Source organism: Aquila chrysaetos, chromosome 4 (assembly GCF_900496995.4).
Source record: "Aquila chrysaetos chrysaetos chromosome 4, bAquChr1.4, whole genome shotgun sequence".
NCBI classification, from domain to species: domain Eukaryota; kingdom Metazoa; phylum Chordata; class Aves; order Accipitriformes; family Accipitridae; genus Aquila; species Aquila chrysaetos.
Window position 1 is genome coordinate 73202375 of NC_044007.1, and position 15175 is coordinate 73217549.

Here is a 15175-nt window from a genome sequence, read left to right on the forward strand (position 1 = left end):
GGAACAGGCCTTAAGAATTATTGATAGTAAGACAATAACAGATATTAATGAGCATTTTCCCCAAGCTAGCGTACCACCGGAGAATTTACAAGACCTAATGTGCACTAAATTTGAAAAGCACAATTTTAATTCCATCCTGGAGAGTATTTAAATCTTAAAGAAAATTACCAACTGAGTAGGGGATCTAAAGTACAATTGTCAGAGCTGAAATGTCCTTTACCTTCCCACACAAAACCAACCAAGTCCATCAATCTCAAAGTTTTTGTTTAATATTCCATTGCCAGGAACTGTTTTCAAATTCAGACGAAGGGAAAAAAACAACAATCCTAAATATATCATTAAAAACTCTGTAGAGTAAATAAGACAGACATTAGATCAGCTTAGGGTCCTTGATTTATGTCAGCGATGCAGCCATGCAGCAGCACGAGAGAGTAGAGCGCTCCAGGACTGGTCTAACAAGATGTTATGTTTTTCCACATGCGACGAACAGCTCTGTATGAAGTCAGAGGAGAAAGCAATCCTCCAAACCCTCCAAACCCTTTATGGGTTTGGCGGGCCTGCCTTTCTGATCAAATTCAGTTCTTGGATAGGTCCAAACGAATAGGGTTTTTTTGGTCTGCCCCGAAATTTGCTGCAGCTGACAGAGAGAGGGAGGCAAAAGGTGTGGTCTGGGGAAAGCAGACAGGCTGCATCAGTTTGAGGAGATGGTTCTCCCTATAACAGCTGGTCCTTTAGCGTTAAGTGCCTGGGTGAATAAGTACGGATGTGTGTGAAGATCTGGGGAAACAAACCATGGTTCCTGAATAAGCTCAGAATGTACTCTGCGGTGTCTTGACATCAGTTCACCTTTGATGATGCAACATTGGCAGCGATCCTCAGGAAAGCATCTGGCTGGCTTGGTAGGTAAATGAGTAGCAGCTGGGAAAAAGATTGAGTTCACGTGGGGACAGAGGCATTGAAGGGCTTTCTGAGCTATTGATTTTTGCATGTGCTCAAGGGAGCACAATGGGGAAACAGATTTTGTGTCAGCTCAGGTTACCCAGAAATTTCTATAATTTGCCATCTAGCCCAGTCGCTAGATTGATTGAACCTGGTTAACACCGCTTAATAACCAGCACAAATGATCTTTGAAGCAAATTATTAAACGGTTGAGAAAAACCTGCTCCAAATCCTTGCTAAAGGGATTTGTATCTTAAGTTGCTACACGAAATATTTTGTGTGAATACTGAGATGTGTAATAGGAGAAAACCAGTGGTGACTGTCAGCTGGGATGGTAATTGCCCAGCTACGTGGCCCTTTCTACAGGTGAGTGTCGTGTACCAGCAGGGTGCTGGGGTTGCTCTTATCCAGTTTTCCTCCCCTGCACGGCCGGACCTCAGGTGGACCCTGAGCCATTGGGTGGGCAGAGGACACAGCTCCCACCTCCTCTTTCCCCCATACCCCACAGGTTTTTTTGCTCCTGTCCAACCTCCTCCTGCTCATACGGGCACTGCAGTCACTTTAAGATGATATTAAGATGCATTTCCAAGCCCCTGTATTCCTTGGATTCCTTACGCCTTTCCTCGCAGACACGTAGAGCGCTTGCTTTAATACCTGCTTCTGCACATGGTGCCGCGCTCACTCCCTTGCTGACGCCGGTGAGTCAAAGGTCCTCCCAAAATACTTCAGACGGAGGCGGGGGTCACAAGTTGGCAGTTAATAGCCCTTTTCCCACAACTCTTCAAGAAACATCTCTGTTTCACACTGCTCTGCCTCTCTGCGCGTAGCTCTCCCTGCTGCTCGCTCAGCTCTAATCATTAGGACCTGATCGCTTCAGGAAAGATGAATGCATTGACGGGGTTTTGGTTTTTTTTTTTTTGCATCCTGTTGTTCATGAGTCATTGTTCCTGTCACACAATAACTGTAATTATTACTTTTCTGGACCTTTGGCTGATTGTCTTAGCAGAAGAGGGAAAAAAGCAGCAGAAAAGGGGGTTGCAAATCCAGACATCTTGGAAATAAAAATAACCTTTTGCCTCTTGCTCTCAGAATTGTTCCCCTTAGGTCAGAGCCCATATGCACGCACACGTGCACACATTGCTTCCTCTACTCCGCAGTGCCTAGGGTAGTTTGTCTAGTGTTAAATTGGCAAAAGTAGATGAAGGGTGGCAGAAGGTTATTTTTAATCTGTTAATGTGTTACGGGAGACTGTTGCGGCAACGAAGCATGGAAGGTGGGGGAAGGCAGAGGGAAAATGTAAAATAAGTTTGTTTGAACTAAAGGAGCACATGATGTGAGAATTTCAAAGCTCTCGGTACCAGATTGTTATAGTAGCAAAAAAAAGAATGTTTTTTTTTTTTTTTCCCCCTTTTCTTATTCCCTGAGAGGACATATCCCTGCGTAGAACACAGGAGTCTTGGCTTGACTGAGTCTGTGGTAAAGGGATAAGGGAGAGCCTCATTACTGGACTTTTCCAGAAAGCTCCTGGCTGGTTACATAGCTCAGCATAACAAGGAGTGTCGCCACTAATACACTCAAGAGCTATGGATTTTGCACCACACTGTTAGCCTGCCTGACCCTGGAAGATGGCGTGACCCAACCAGACGGGCAATCAGAGGACATCCTCTTCCCCGGGCAGCTGTCAGGTCCTGCTATTTCCACTCCTTCCCCTTCAAAATATCAATTTATTCCTGCTTCTCATGCTTACTATGTCTTTTTTTTCCTTTTTTTTCCTTCACTTTATACAAGAGCATCCTTAGCAATTCAAGACAGGTCCAGCTGTGGTTAATTTGTCATAGAGAAAATAATATCAAACGGAGCAGTGCTGGGGAAACAGACAACCCAGTGCAAAGCCTGCCCCTAATTGATTGATGAAAGGAAAATTAGGGCTGCCTCGAGAAACGATTTCCATAGCAATGGGAATAGAGAGGAAGCTGTGCCGCGAATTGTGGGCGACCCACCGCAGCTCTTTGGCCTCGGAATGACCAGGCGCATCGGTACCGGCAGCGAGATGCCGGCCGCGGTACCCGAGGCTCCCGCCAGCAGCCGGTGGTGGATGGGCCAGGTGAGCGCGGGACCGCTCTCCCACCGATGGACCACCTTCTTCGTTTTTTTGATGGTTAAGGTTGCTTGCTTCAAAAAAATGACTAATGATATGGGGTGTATGTAAAATTTTATTTGCTCGATTGGCGATGTCTTAAAGAAGGCTTGCTTTCAGGGAAGGAAGCCCGCTGCGGGAGCCTCAGGGTGGGGAAACCACAGTCTCCCACGTTGGCAGCTGCTTTTGAAAACCTTGGTCATGCATGTGTGTGTACAGCAAATTTGTGTGCGCCTTTTGTTTGCCAGGCAGGCCACAAAAAGAAAACTCAGGTTCCTGGCAGCTAAATAATGAACAAATGTTACTCTTAATTTGGTGTAGCACAAAATTAACGGTTTACAAATTATAATAGGCCTTAGAGAAAAAACAGCTCAGAAAGCAAAAAACCCCTAATTCCGGTCTTGAAGCCTGAAAAAAACAAATTAATCCATTTTCATAGCTGTCCATTGGGCACACCTTCCCCAAGCTGTACGTTTACCAAGGCTTAATTCCCGCTCTGTTGTGGCTCGGTGCTGACGGGAATTCAGCACCTAGATCGGAGAGGCCGTCTCTTGCGGCACACGGCGCTATATGTAGCTGGCTTCACGTCTGTGCTCTAAACCCATGCGCTTTTCAAACCCAGAACGTACGTTACTGCTTTTGGTGATGTTTTGATTGCTGGCTATTACTAAGACCGCGTCAGAAGAAAAGAAAGGCAAGGCTGATGTGATTTCCTCCGCGCCACCTTTGTCTGGCTCACCTTTTTCAACAGCCATCCCTGAAATAAGGGAAAAGACCGGTCACTAAGCAGCTTCTCTCGTAATGAGTGTCCCCATCGTTATTGTCATTGGTACCAGCAGCGTGGAGAACATATAGAAGAAACTGCCTGAAAAGTAACAGTCTGAAGACAGAGAGAGAAATACAGTCATGACATGAGATGCAGCAATTGACCTGAAGATGGATTTGTCTCAAAGCAACATAATTTTATTTGCCTGAATTTATGGAAATAAATTTTACAGCACTGCTTTTCGGGGCAGACAAAAGTTAGCAGGCTCCGAAGAGCATACATATTTCAGGAATTTGGAAAAAGTTAAAGAGTCGATGTATCAGAGACACAACTTACGGGACAAAAACAAACTGTAGGGAAAAGGAGTAAGTGGAAACAGGGCGGTGCTGAGGATGAAGTTGGTCATTCTACTGCTTGGCAAAAAATTCTGCTTTTTTGCTAAATACCCTTTCAAAAGCATCTGTTTCTGGGGAAGACTGGGGCTTTCTATTGAAAAGCTATTGAAGTATTGCTATGTTTGGAGCATTTTCTGATATTCAGCTTTCTAGTGTAGAAATTAAAATTTGCCAGGGAGGGAAAACATCTTCTGTTGTTGTTGTTGTTGTCGACAATTTTTATTAAGAAATAGTAAGAAACCTCTCCTTACCTGCCTTCACTGTGGAATGAAAAGCTTGCACTTGATGCGGAGCTAGAGCAAAAAAACAAACAAGGCGAATGACAAAATTAGGCAAGTCAAAGCATCCTGATTTGTTTTTTATCTGCTCTTTGGTACTTTCTCTCCTTAGCTTCTTGTCTGTTTTTTTTCTACTTGTCAGGGCTTTTCTTTTAGGCTATCAGCTTTTTGTACAGGGATTGCTATTGAGTTTTCACACAGGTTAGCATGTTGTGGGCTTGACTGGCAGAGGGTTAAGGGTTACAGCATATGCCAGTCACTGCAGACAGCCAGCTAGAAGGAAAGTTCATCTGGGCAACCATTTGCTATAGTAAACAGAGGGGGAGCCCAAACAAGAAGGCTGATGCATCTGATGCAAAAAAGTGAGCAGAGCCCTTGTTTGGGAAGAGACTTAGGCAAACAACCAGCTGAAAACCATCACGACCAGCACTCCCGCTGCCTGGCCGCAGTCCGAGCATTCAGTCAGACCCTGGAAAGTGTTGTTGCCGAAGGTTGGTAGTTTTGCTACGTGCTGTATCCAGCTCCAGCTTACGGTCTCACATGCCATCAACCCTGCTAGATAAACTGGGGTGGTCCTCCTCAGCTTAAACTCCAGCACTTGCTTTATGCCCTTACTAGGTCTGGATTGGCAAAGCCCTGGTGCCTGTTTACATGTATTTAAGGGGAAGGCATGATGCTCAGATGGAAGTGGCATTGTTTCTAGAGAAAACAATCAGGACTAATAGGGTAAGGACAGATCTGATGTGACAGTGTCAGCTAGAGACAGGGGCTGACGCCGCGAGGGTGACATTTTAAATATACTCTTATATGGTTTATTTGCAAAGAACGAACATAATGCTCCGAGAGACGGAGAACTCCACCTGCTCTAGAGATGTAGCTATAGCAACCTCCACACGATTACATTGCTAATCTGCAGGTGTTGAAGAGGCATAGATAGATGCTGTTGAGTAATTCGGCTCCAAATAGATACTTTGATCTGCATAACAGCTTGCATTTATGTCCCAAATATGGATTATTTCCAGTTCTGCAATTCTTCCTTATAAAAGCAAAATTCCCATTTTTTTATTTTATAATGGTAGTCTTTAAAACTTGCCCACGCTATCTAACAAGCTAGACAGACAGCTCCATTACTTTTGGGTGGGGCAGGAGCAGGGGAAAAGGAAATCTTTTCATTGCCCAAAATGCCCAAAATATTTCTTGCATGTTTTATCTGAGTGACTCCTCGATGGGAACAAAATCAAACAAAAGAGAATACTTGTTCTACTTTCCTGTATACATGACATACTGATGAATCAACTGCGTCTTCACATTGAAGATGGTCTATTCCGCTGCAGACACTGGCGACAGCCTCTGAACGTGTACCAGATCAGATCATGCTTCATTAGCAGCCACAACACTGTTGAAAACACCAAGCTAACATCTGTCCTGCTTTACTCTCCAGAAGATGTCATTGAACTTGGTGGGGATGCCTGGGATGGAAGTCAAGGCAGAATATGGCTCATCATCAAACGGCTCCAAAGGAACCCGGACCTTTGATAAGCAAAATCTGCAATTCATGGATTCAATAAAAGGAAGGAATTCAACAGCTCCAAGAGAAAAATGACCCTTCATTGTATTCCCCGCTAATCTGCTGGAGCACTCCTTTAGCAGGGTAGTTCAGTCGCACACTTGTCATTTCATGAAAGCTGGTTAAGGACATTTGATGAAGCCTCCAAAGTCTATATTGCATGCCCCTTTCGTTCTCTCCTTTCTGTCCTGTATTTCTTTGCCAACTGAACAACCTGCAGCCCAGTTGCTCCCCTCGCTTCCTAAAGCAGCCTACATTGCCCTGTTTCCTGCCCCGGCTTCATTTATTTCTTTGCAAGCTGCTGCGTGATCACCTTATTTATTTATCTGAATGACTTTTCTGTATTAAAGAACAACAAATCAAAACAGAAAAGCCATTTGAAATATTTCTACGCTTGCAAAATACCCGTGGTCAAAGTCGAATGCTTGCCTTTCACGTGAACTGCATGCATGTGACAGTGCCTTGGGCCACGGCACGATAGCTGACCGTTTTTCCCACGGGACCCTGCCTCGTCCCTTCCTTAGGATGCAGCTCTTCCAGCAACGTTATCTTGCTGCCGAAATCAGATGTTCCTCGTTCCACCCCTAAGCTCCCTGTCCCTCTGCCTTTCTGCTGGTCTTGCTTTCACCCCCACCTCCTGCCCTGCTGACCCCCTGTCCCTATCTCGGTGTCCTTCGTTTCGTTACAGCCCCCAGCCCCCTTGCATCCACTGCCCTGGCCATCCGGGCCACCCTTGCCACCAGGAGCCACCAGTCTCCTCCACCTCCCGTCCCCCTGGGACATTTCAGACTCCTTGTCCCTGCCTCTCGTGGCTTTTTTCTTTGCGCCTCCCATCACCGCGTGGCCCCAGCCGTGGGGGCTACCCACCCCTCGCAGGGTTAGGACACAGCCGGAGGGGGGAATTACAGCATCTCTCTTGGCCACCAAGGGGAAGCGGAGCTTTGGTCTTTGGTGCCTCGGTCCTGGGCGTCCTGCACGTTCAAGCCTTGAGCGTTAAACAGATTGGTCCTGCCCGGTTACTCTCGATCAACCATGCTTCCCACCTCAGGTGATCAGTCTGAAATCACAACCCCCTTCTCGATAAGGCTGAACTAATTTGTGGTGGGCTGACCCTGGCCGGTGGCCAGGTGCCCACCAAAGCTGCTCTATCACTCCCCTCCTCAGCTGGACAGGGGAGAGAAAATACAACAAAAGGCTCGTGGGTTGAGATAAGGACAGGGAGAGATCACTCACCAATTACCATCATGGGCAAAACAGACTCAACTCAGGGAAATTAATTTATTACATATCAAATCAGAGTAGGGTAACGAGAAATAAAACCAAACCTTAAAACACCTTTCCCCCATCCCTCCCTTCTTCCTGGACACAATTTCACTCCCGAATTCTCTTCCTCCTCCCCCCCAGCGGCGCAGGGGGACAGGGAATGGGGGTTGGGGTCAGTTCATCACACCTTGTCTCTGCCGCTCCTTCCTCCTCAGGGGGAGGAGGACTCCTCACTCTTCTCCTGCTCCACCGTGGGGTCCCTCCCACGGGAGACAGTCATTCACGAACTTCTCCAACGTGAGTCCTTCCCATGGGCTGCAGTCCTTCAGGCACAGACTGCTCCAGCGCGGGCTTCTCACGGGGTCACAGCCTCCTTCGGGCATCCCCCTGCTCCTGCGTGGGGTCCTCCCCGGGCTGCCGGTGGAGATCTGCTCCCCCGTGGACCTCCCTGGGCTGCAGGGGGACAGCCTGCCTCACCGTGGTCTTCCCCACGGGCTGCAGAGGAATCTCTGCTCCGGCGCCTGGAGCATCTCCTTCCCTCCTTCTGCACTGACCTGGGGGTCTGCAGGGCTGGTTCTCTCACATGTTCTCTCTCCGGCTGCTGTTCCGCAGCAGTTTTGTTTTGCTTTCCCCCCCCCCCCCTTCTTAAATCTGTTCTCCCAGAGGCACTACCACCATCACTGATGGGCTCAGCCTTGGCCAGCGGCAGGTCCAACTTGGAGCCGGCTGGCATTGGTTGTATTGGACACAGGGGAAGTTTCTAGCAGCTTCTCACAGAAGCCAACCCTGTAGCCCCCCCTGCTACCAAAACCTTGCTATGCAAACCCAATACCTAATTATACTCGTATCTCCTAATTCTTTATTAATTAAACCTTCCATCAACTTCTCCATTACTTTTCCTGGGATTGGTATCAAGGAAACTGGACTATATTTACCTGCGTGGTTTCATTTGTCTTGAAATTTTTACACAATAATGACACCGACCTTTGAGAATTTCCCCATCACTTCATGACTTATTAAAAATTTACATACACAAGCTAAAAATATCCTACATTGACTCTTGGGGGCCACTTTTGTGGACCTTCAGATTTCAAAAATGGTTAACCCTAGTGCAAGTTGTTCAATATCTTTCTTAATTAGCAATATGTCAGAAAATACATTATTCCAAATAGACAACAGAAATAATTGTTGAACAGTTTGGGGTTTTTCTTCATCATTATTAATGACTTGGCTGTCTCCAGCTAGTAATGAGACTATGGCATTGATAGTTTTTCTGCTATTATTCATAAGTTTTGAAGAAACCGTGCTTCTTAAACAAAGCCTGACCAGCCATGGACTTTTTTCTGATGTCTTTAGTATCCTTTATCAATTTTCTACACTTCATAAACTCTTATTTATATGGATTTTTATTACCTCCCCCTTTTTCCCATATGTTGCATATTGCTTTTTAATTCATTATTCCTGCCTTCATTCTTCCACTGAAAGAGAATGGGCTTTTCACCAATATTATTCAGCTCCTTTACTGTGAAGTAATGGCTTTTTGGCCATTTAATATGTGCTTCTTCCTAATAATTTTTTACACCCGGTTTCACTTGTAACTTTTCTCAGTTTGAGAAACTAGCGTCTTTAAGTACCGAGTGTATGTGGTACTTACTTGGAGTTACACAGCTTGTCGGGACAGTAATGGCAGCTGTCCCTAGGCAGCCTGTGCTTTCTGCTTCGGCGCAAATTTTCCCTGCCACGCAGCCCAACGCCGAAGGAGGACACCAGTCTGCACCCAGACCGGGGCTGCAAAGGGTCTCGCCTCTCTGAAGGACATTGGTTTGGTTTTGCAGGCGGGTGCAGTTTATGAAGCAGTTCCCTGACGCCCAGGCAGGGGAGGTTTGCCGCTTCCGAGACGCTTGCCGTCCCCAAACCAGTAACGGCGGAGGATGCGTCACCTCCCCTCTTCCAGCCTGTGCCCTGCCCAGGCAGGTTTTATCCAATGCTTTTATCCGATACCATCAGACAAAGCCTTCCAGGCGGTTTCAGTAGGCCAGTTATATCGGATTTCTTCCCATCAGTGATTACTTCCAGTTCCTCCTGCTTGTTTCCCAAACTCCTCGTGTTGGTCTATAAACCTGTGGGAAAACGAGGGCTCTGGTGAGGCAGGAGGTGGGAGAGGGTGTCCGGCCACGGGGGATCCACATAACCCCGGAGGAACGGGAAGCTCAGAGGAAAGAAGAGGCTGGCTCAGAGGTCAGGCAGGGCAGAGTTGAACCCAACTCTCCTTCTTAATCCTCTGCCTCCACCGCAAGACCTATCCTTCCTCCCGAATTGCTTTCGAGCTGTATTGCTCCCAGATGTGCAGAAGTGTTTTTAGTGAGCCCAAATAGCCTCTCAGTTATCTAGTTGAGAGGGAAATGTCATATATTGCTGAAGGAAAATCTTAGCTATCTCTCTGTATGTGCATGCTAGGCCATAGCAGAAATAGTTCCAGCTAGAAAAATATTATTTTGGGAATCAAAATCAGCACTTTTTCTTGTTTGAGTGTGTTATTTTTCACTTTGCTTGGCACTTCAAGTGCAAGGTCATGTGGCAAATCATTACACCAGCAATGTTTATCTCCGTTTGAAGAACTCTGTCAAGAATTGGTTTGAAAAAGATTTGGGTAGTGCCTATTTTTTTTTTTTCTTGACAACAGCTCCATTATTCAAGGCCTATTTATGCAAAATCATTTGCTGCAGAGGTACCTTCATTTTAATTGCAGAAAGAAGCCTTTTTTTCTTTTAAAAAAAAAAAAAAAAAGAAAAAAGCTAATATTCTTAAAGCAGGAATAACCTTTTAAAAAATGATAATATTAAATTGTAACACCCCCACTCCCACAGATTCTGTCAGAAAAATCATGGAAATATTGTTTAGAGAGACCTCTGGAGATCGCCTGGGCAAACTGCCCTCTTGAAGTTGGAGCAGCATCAACCTAGCTCAGGCCAGCCTGTGCACTCACACCCCCCCCCCCCACAAACAAGCACAAATTTCTGTCTCTGTAGGAACGCACATACACACCAAATTACAACTTTTATTGGCCTTCACTATTTTTAGGCGTTTTTAAAACCTTAGACAGGTGCCGTATCTTAGAAATACAGTTTTTAACACCAGCTGGTTTCACTCTGCTAAGTGTTTTATCTAGAAGATTAGATTACACACCCTAGGGAAGAAAGCGACTTAACCACATTGTACAGCAGGTAAAGTGCTTTGGGCTCTGCATTGTGTCATTAAGACCAATACGAGGAAGCAGCAAGACTTATCTTAATCTTGCTGATCGCCTCAATTAACACGGTCCCTATAGTGTCCTCCTTGATACCTAATCCCCACGGTTTCTTGTTCTATGTATTTTGCTCTGATAATGTTATCAGATCATTGCTAACGGTATAAAAGGACATAGTAAGTAAGCAAGGATGTGGCAGTTATTGAGAGAAGACACGTGCTTAATTAACATGGAAATCAAGCAATGGACTATTAAGCCTTTCATGTAAGGGAAAGAAATGTACTAGATACAGGCCCCAAAAATAAAAAGTAAAAAAAAAAAAAAGAAGGAAAAAGTACATAGGGAAGGAGGCTAATTATAAGCAGAATTCAAAAGCAATGCCATTCATAACAACCTGTCTACTCCTGGCAAACACTTTCATCATTTGAAAATAACTTTTCATACACAGCAACATAAGAAAGCAGCAAAAAAAGAGGGGGGCTATCCTCCCACATCTCACACATCCAAGACGTAGGGAAATTATCTCTACACTCATGGGACTTTTTCTTATTCCTGAGGGTAGCTGCTACTCCCAGAGCAGCCCTGGGTGCATTCCTCAGTCATGCGAAGACAAATAAAGACAAAGATTCAGATCCAGGGAACTTGATGAAATGATGATCTATATCTTTCCAGCCAAATCGGCAAACGATGCCTGGCATAAAAATTGCTGTGGTTAAAAAAAAAGTTTAAAAAATTTCCCCGGGAGAGAGTAAAAGTCAGTTTGGGAGCCTGACAACCTTGAACTGGCAATGAGCGCTGCTACCAGAAGCAACCCCGCGGCTGAAATGGCTTTCTGCTCTCTGATGTGCCATCGGACGCTCCGGACGGCTTTCAACAAGTGTCTCGGGGCCGGGTTGCTGCAGCGAGCGAGCGCGACCACGGCAGCGGGAGCACCCTTGGGTCCTTCCCCTGGGCAGCGGGGAGGCAGGCCGCGGTCTTCCTCCCCACCGCGCACCCTGCAACGAAACCTCATCCCGGGGATCGCACCCCCTTCGCTACGAGCTTGCTTTCCTCTGAAATCTCGTGGTGAGAGCCTCTGGTGAATGCTTCACTTTAGGGATTTTTTTTTTTCCTTCTGTTTCCACCCCCATCCCACCCTAACCCCAGCGTGCAACACGCGGGAGAAGAAAGGTGGAGGGTGAAATGCGCGTTTCAAATCCTGCATATTTAATCATGTGAATCCTTAAATATTTCATCTGGATCAATCTTTTAAATCAGTTCGGCGCTTACACCTCGCTGGGTAACTGCCATGAAAGAGAGCAGCAGAGGCTCTGATGGTGAACGACTGCTGCAAAGAGTTTTTCCTTTCCTTTTTCCTCTGCCAAAATTTTAAGCGATGTACACCTGTTTCTGAGCTAGGAAGCCCACTTTGTCTTTTGAATTGCCTTTCCTAACTGACTTCTTGACTGTATGTTACAGTGACATGCCAGGACAGCACCAAAAGGAAATATTTCTGGAGGAGGAACCGCCTTCTACTAGTGAAGTCGTATGTACGACTATCCCATCCTTACTACTCGCGGTGCAAACAGCACCTCATTTGCATTTCTGTGGTTTAAATGTAGATGGCCTAAGATAAGTCATTGTCAGATGCCTGTAAATATTGAGGAGTGCTCTGGGACCCGGTTTGTAACCATTTCTTTCTCTTCTGTCACAACCTGAGCCGCATATTAGCAGAGATGTCGATGGAGCTTCTGGGAGGGAAATGCATACCTTTGCTTAGTGGGTGACAGCAAAAGAAAAGAACAAAGTTAGGGAAGAAAATTTCCAGATGAATAATGAATTGAGCCAGGTTGGAGGCTGGTGAATCTTAATTAGAAATCTGACATATCGGCCGCCTCCCGTCTTTGCACTCCCTGCACTCGAAGGGGTGCTCGTGGCAGCTGCGTGTCTTTGTGGTCAGAATGGTGACCGGAATGCCAGCGATGGAGGCTCTTGTTGGACGAGGGTGAGATGCAGCCACCCGCGTTGGGGATGACACTGCTGCTTCTGTCGTGGAGAGGAAAGGACAGAGAATGTGCCAGCAAAAATGATGGGGAAAGGTAACTCTGTGGCCGTTCCGCCTCCCTCCAGAGATTATTGGCAGGCCTGGTGAATTGTCTTCATCTCGTCCGTTGTGAATAGATCTCGTCACTTCTTCTTTCTGCTTTTGTTTTTTTCCTAACGGGAGTTTGAACACTCTTATTTGAGATGTCTTAGTGAAACGCCTGAAGTTACAAGGAAGGGAGCGCGACCATCAATCTGCGTCTGCTCTCTCCTGCAGAGAGTTGTCATCAGTCATCTTGTCTGGACTAGCAGGTGAGGGACAGCGTGACCCAAAGGGCAGCCCCAGACCTAGGAGGCAGACGAGGTACTCCCAGGCTGTGCTGTGAGAAGGTCACGTCCTTGGGCCTCAGTTTCTCCAACTCTGGAATGAGAAAAACACTTATTGCTCCAATTTATTTCATGTTTTAGAGGAAAAGTACTCCATAAGTGCTATGGTTTATTATTCTAATGTGACTGTAAAATCATGATGTCTTTATTGCAAAATGATCTTTAAAACATGAAGCATTAGGATGGTGACTGAAATCATTAGTATCAAATTGTTCTGCTTTTGCCCTGTCACATTGATACTTCAAAGCAAAATTGTCTTGTGGGCGTTTATAAGATTTTATGAGGATAACTTGTCTTTTCAAACCTTGTTCAGGGGAGAGGCCAAAAAAGCCCCCAGATGTTTTCTTAATGAAAAAGGACTAAGGTTTCTGCCTGTTTAATTCTGAGGCTGTCCTTTAATATTTAAATTCCAAACCCGCTAACAATCAACGTGATGAACAATCAAGGTGATGAAAATAAGCCTCCAATTGTTCGGAAGTGGTGCAGGCAGATGTCCCTACACGTCAGTCCCATGTGGGGCTGTTGAGCTCACCTAGACATTGAGGGGGGACCGGCCACGGTGCCCCATCCCTCCTTCTGCCTGCAGAAGAGGAGCGGAGGTGTCTGCTCCCTGGCACGAGTGCCCTCTCGCAAGGACCACGTTTCCCTGCTGTGTTTGGGTGCTTGACACTTCGCAGAGGGAAGCCACATCCACGACGCAGCTCTCTCGGGCACGACCTCAAGCAGAAATACAGTATAAACGAGACGGCATTGTGCCTCGCACAGCTGCTGGGCTTGTAAACCCTCTGGTTCTCCAGAACCGTCCTATCTTCGCTGTCTTACAGGTTATATTCCCACCAGGTTAACACGGGTTTGAGTCTTTGTCCTCCCCCTCCATCCTCTTTCGGGCTGGACTGCATCTCAAAATCATGTTTCCTCTTCTGGCAGAAAGTCCAGGTGGCATTTCAGCAGTCTCGGTGAGCGCACTCTGCTACGTGGGGACGCACCATGAATAGCTTTCTTCCATCAAGAGCTCCGCTGGGGCAACTTTCTCACTCTCCTTCAATTTGTCATTCCTGGATCTTCCCTTGTGTACACGTTTTGCAGAGCATGAACATGCTTGTGGTTGCCTGCGGTTGCCCTGTTTTGACCCAATCCACGTGTGCAAGGAGGGAAGCTTTCTTCTGCATGGCATGGTACTACCATGTTCCTTTTTTTTCCAGCCCAGTTATTTAGCAAAAAATGCTACTGGAACATGTGTTTATTTGCTGCTTCACTCCCTCTTTTCTTCCCTGCCAACTCCCCCAAATTACTTTGGGATTTGCTAGGTAGTTTCCAAACAAGTTTGATTGAATGGAAGTGGCTACAAACATAGCAATGAATTAAATGTGTCTGGAGATGTTCCCTGGCACAGAACAGTTCTTGCCCATGTTATTCAACTCATTTTTCCCCACACTGTGTATTGGGAATGGTCCTGGGCCTGACTCCTACGTCATGTCCAGGAATTGCTGGGAGAGTGCTGGTCAGCGCAGGCCAAAATGGGGAGAGGGATCACTATCACCACTGGGCTGTGTAGATGACAGTGTGCCCATGGCCATGGCTTAGTTTTCTAGGATGGATGTAACCAAGTGGAAATGCCTGCAAATCGAACAGAGATGAACAGCCAGGTAGAAGACAGCCAGGGATCTACACCAAGCCTTCTTCTGACACTGGAGAGCCTGGCCATGGGACACACAAACACAACAAACGCACAACAAACCAGATTCCATCAGCTCGGATATGAGTTGGTAGTGACCAGTTGAATGGAGCAGATGCTCCAGGTTTGTGTGGATGGCCTGACCCAGGGCCATTTGCTTGTACAGCACTGCTCACAGCTGCTTCAGAAAATGTGTAGGAAAGGCTATTGCTGGGCCCTTACATCAAATGTATAATGAAATCACCGGTTGCGTGCTGGGCAAAGGAGCTGCCTCGTCGTCACCTCTATCACAGGGTCTAGGGCCCAGCCCTGGTGCCCTTCGGAGGCAAGAATGAAGCTGGTCTTGATTTAAATGGAAATAGCCTCTAATGGACTGTAACCACACCACCGCTGTGGTCCCTGAAGAAGTGCAACCCAAAGGGGCTGCCGAGGGATCTGGGTAGGATTGTTTTGAGGTCTCCAAACTCTAAGGGACATCCCGTAGGCAAAGCTGGGGAAC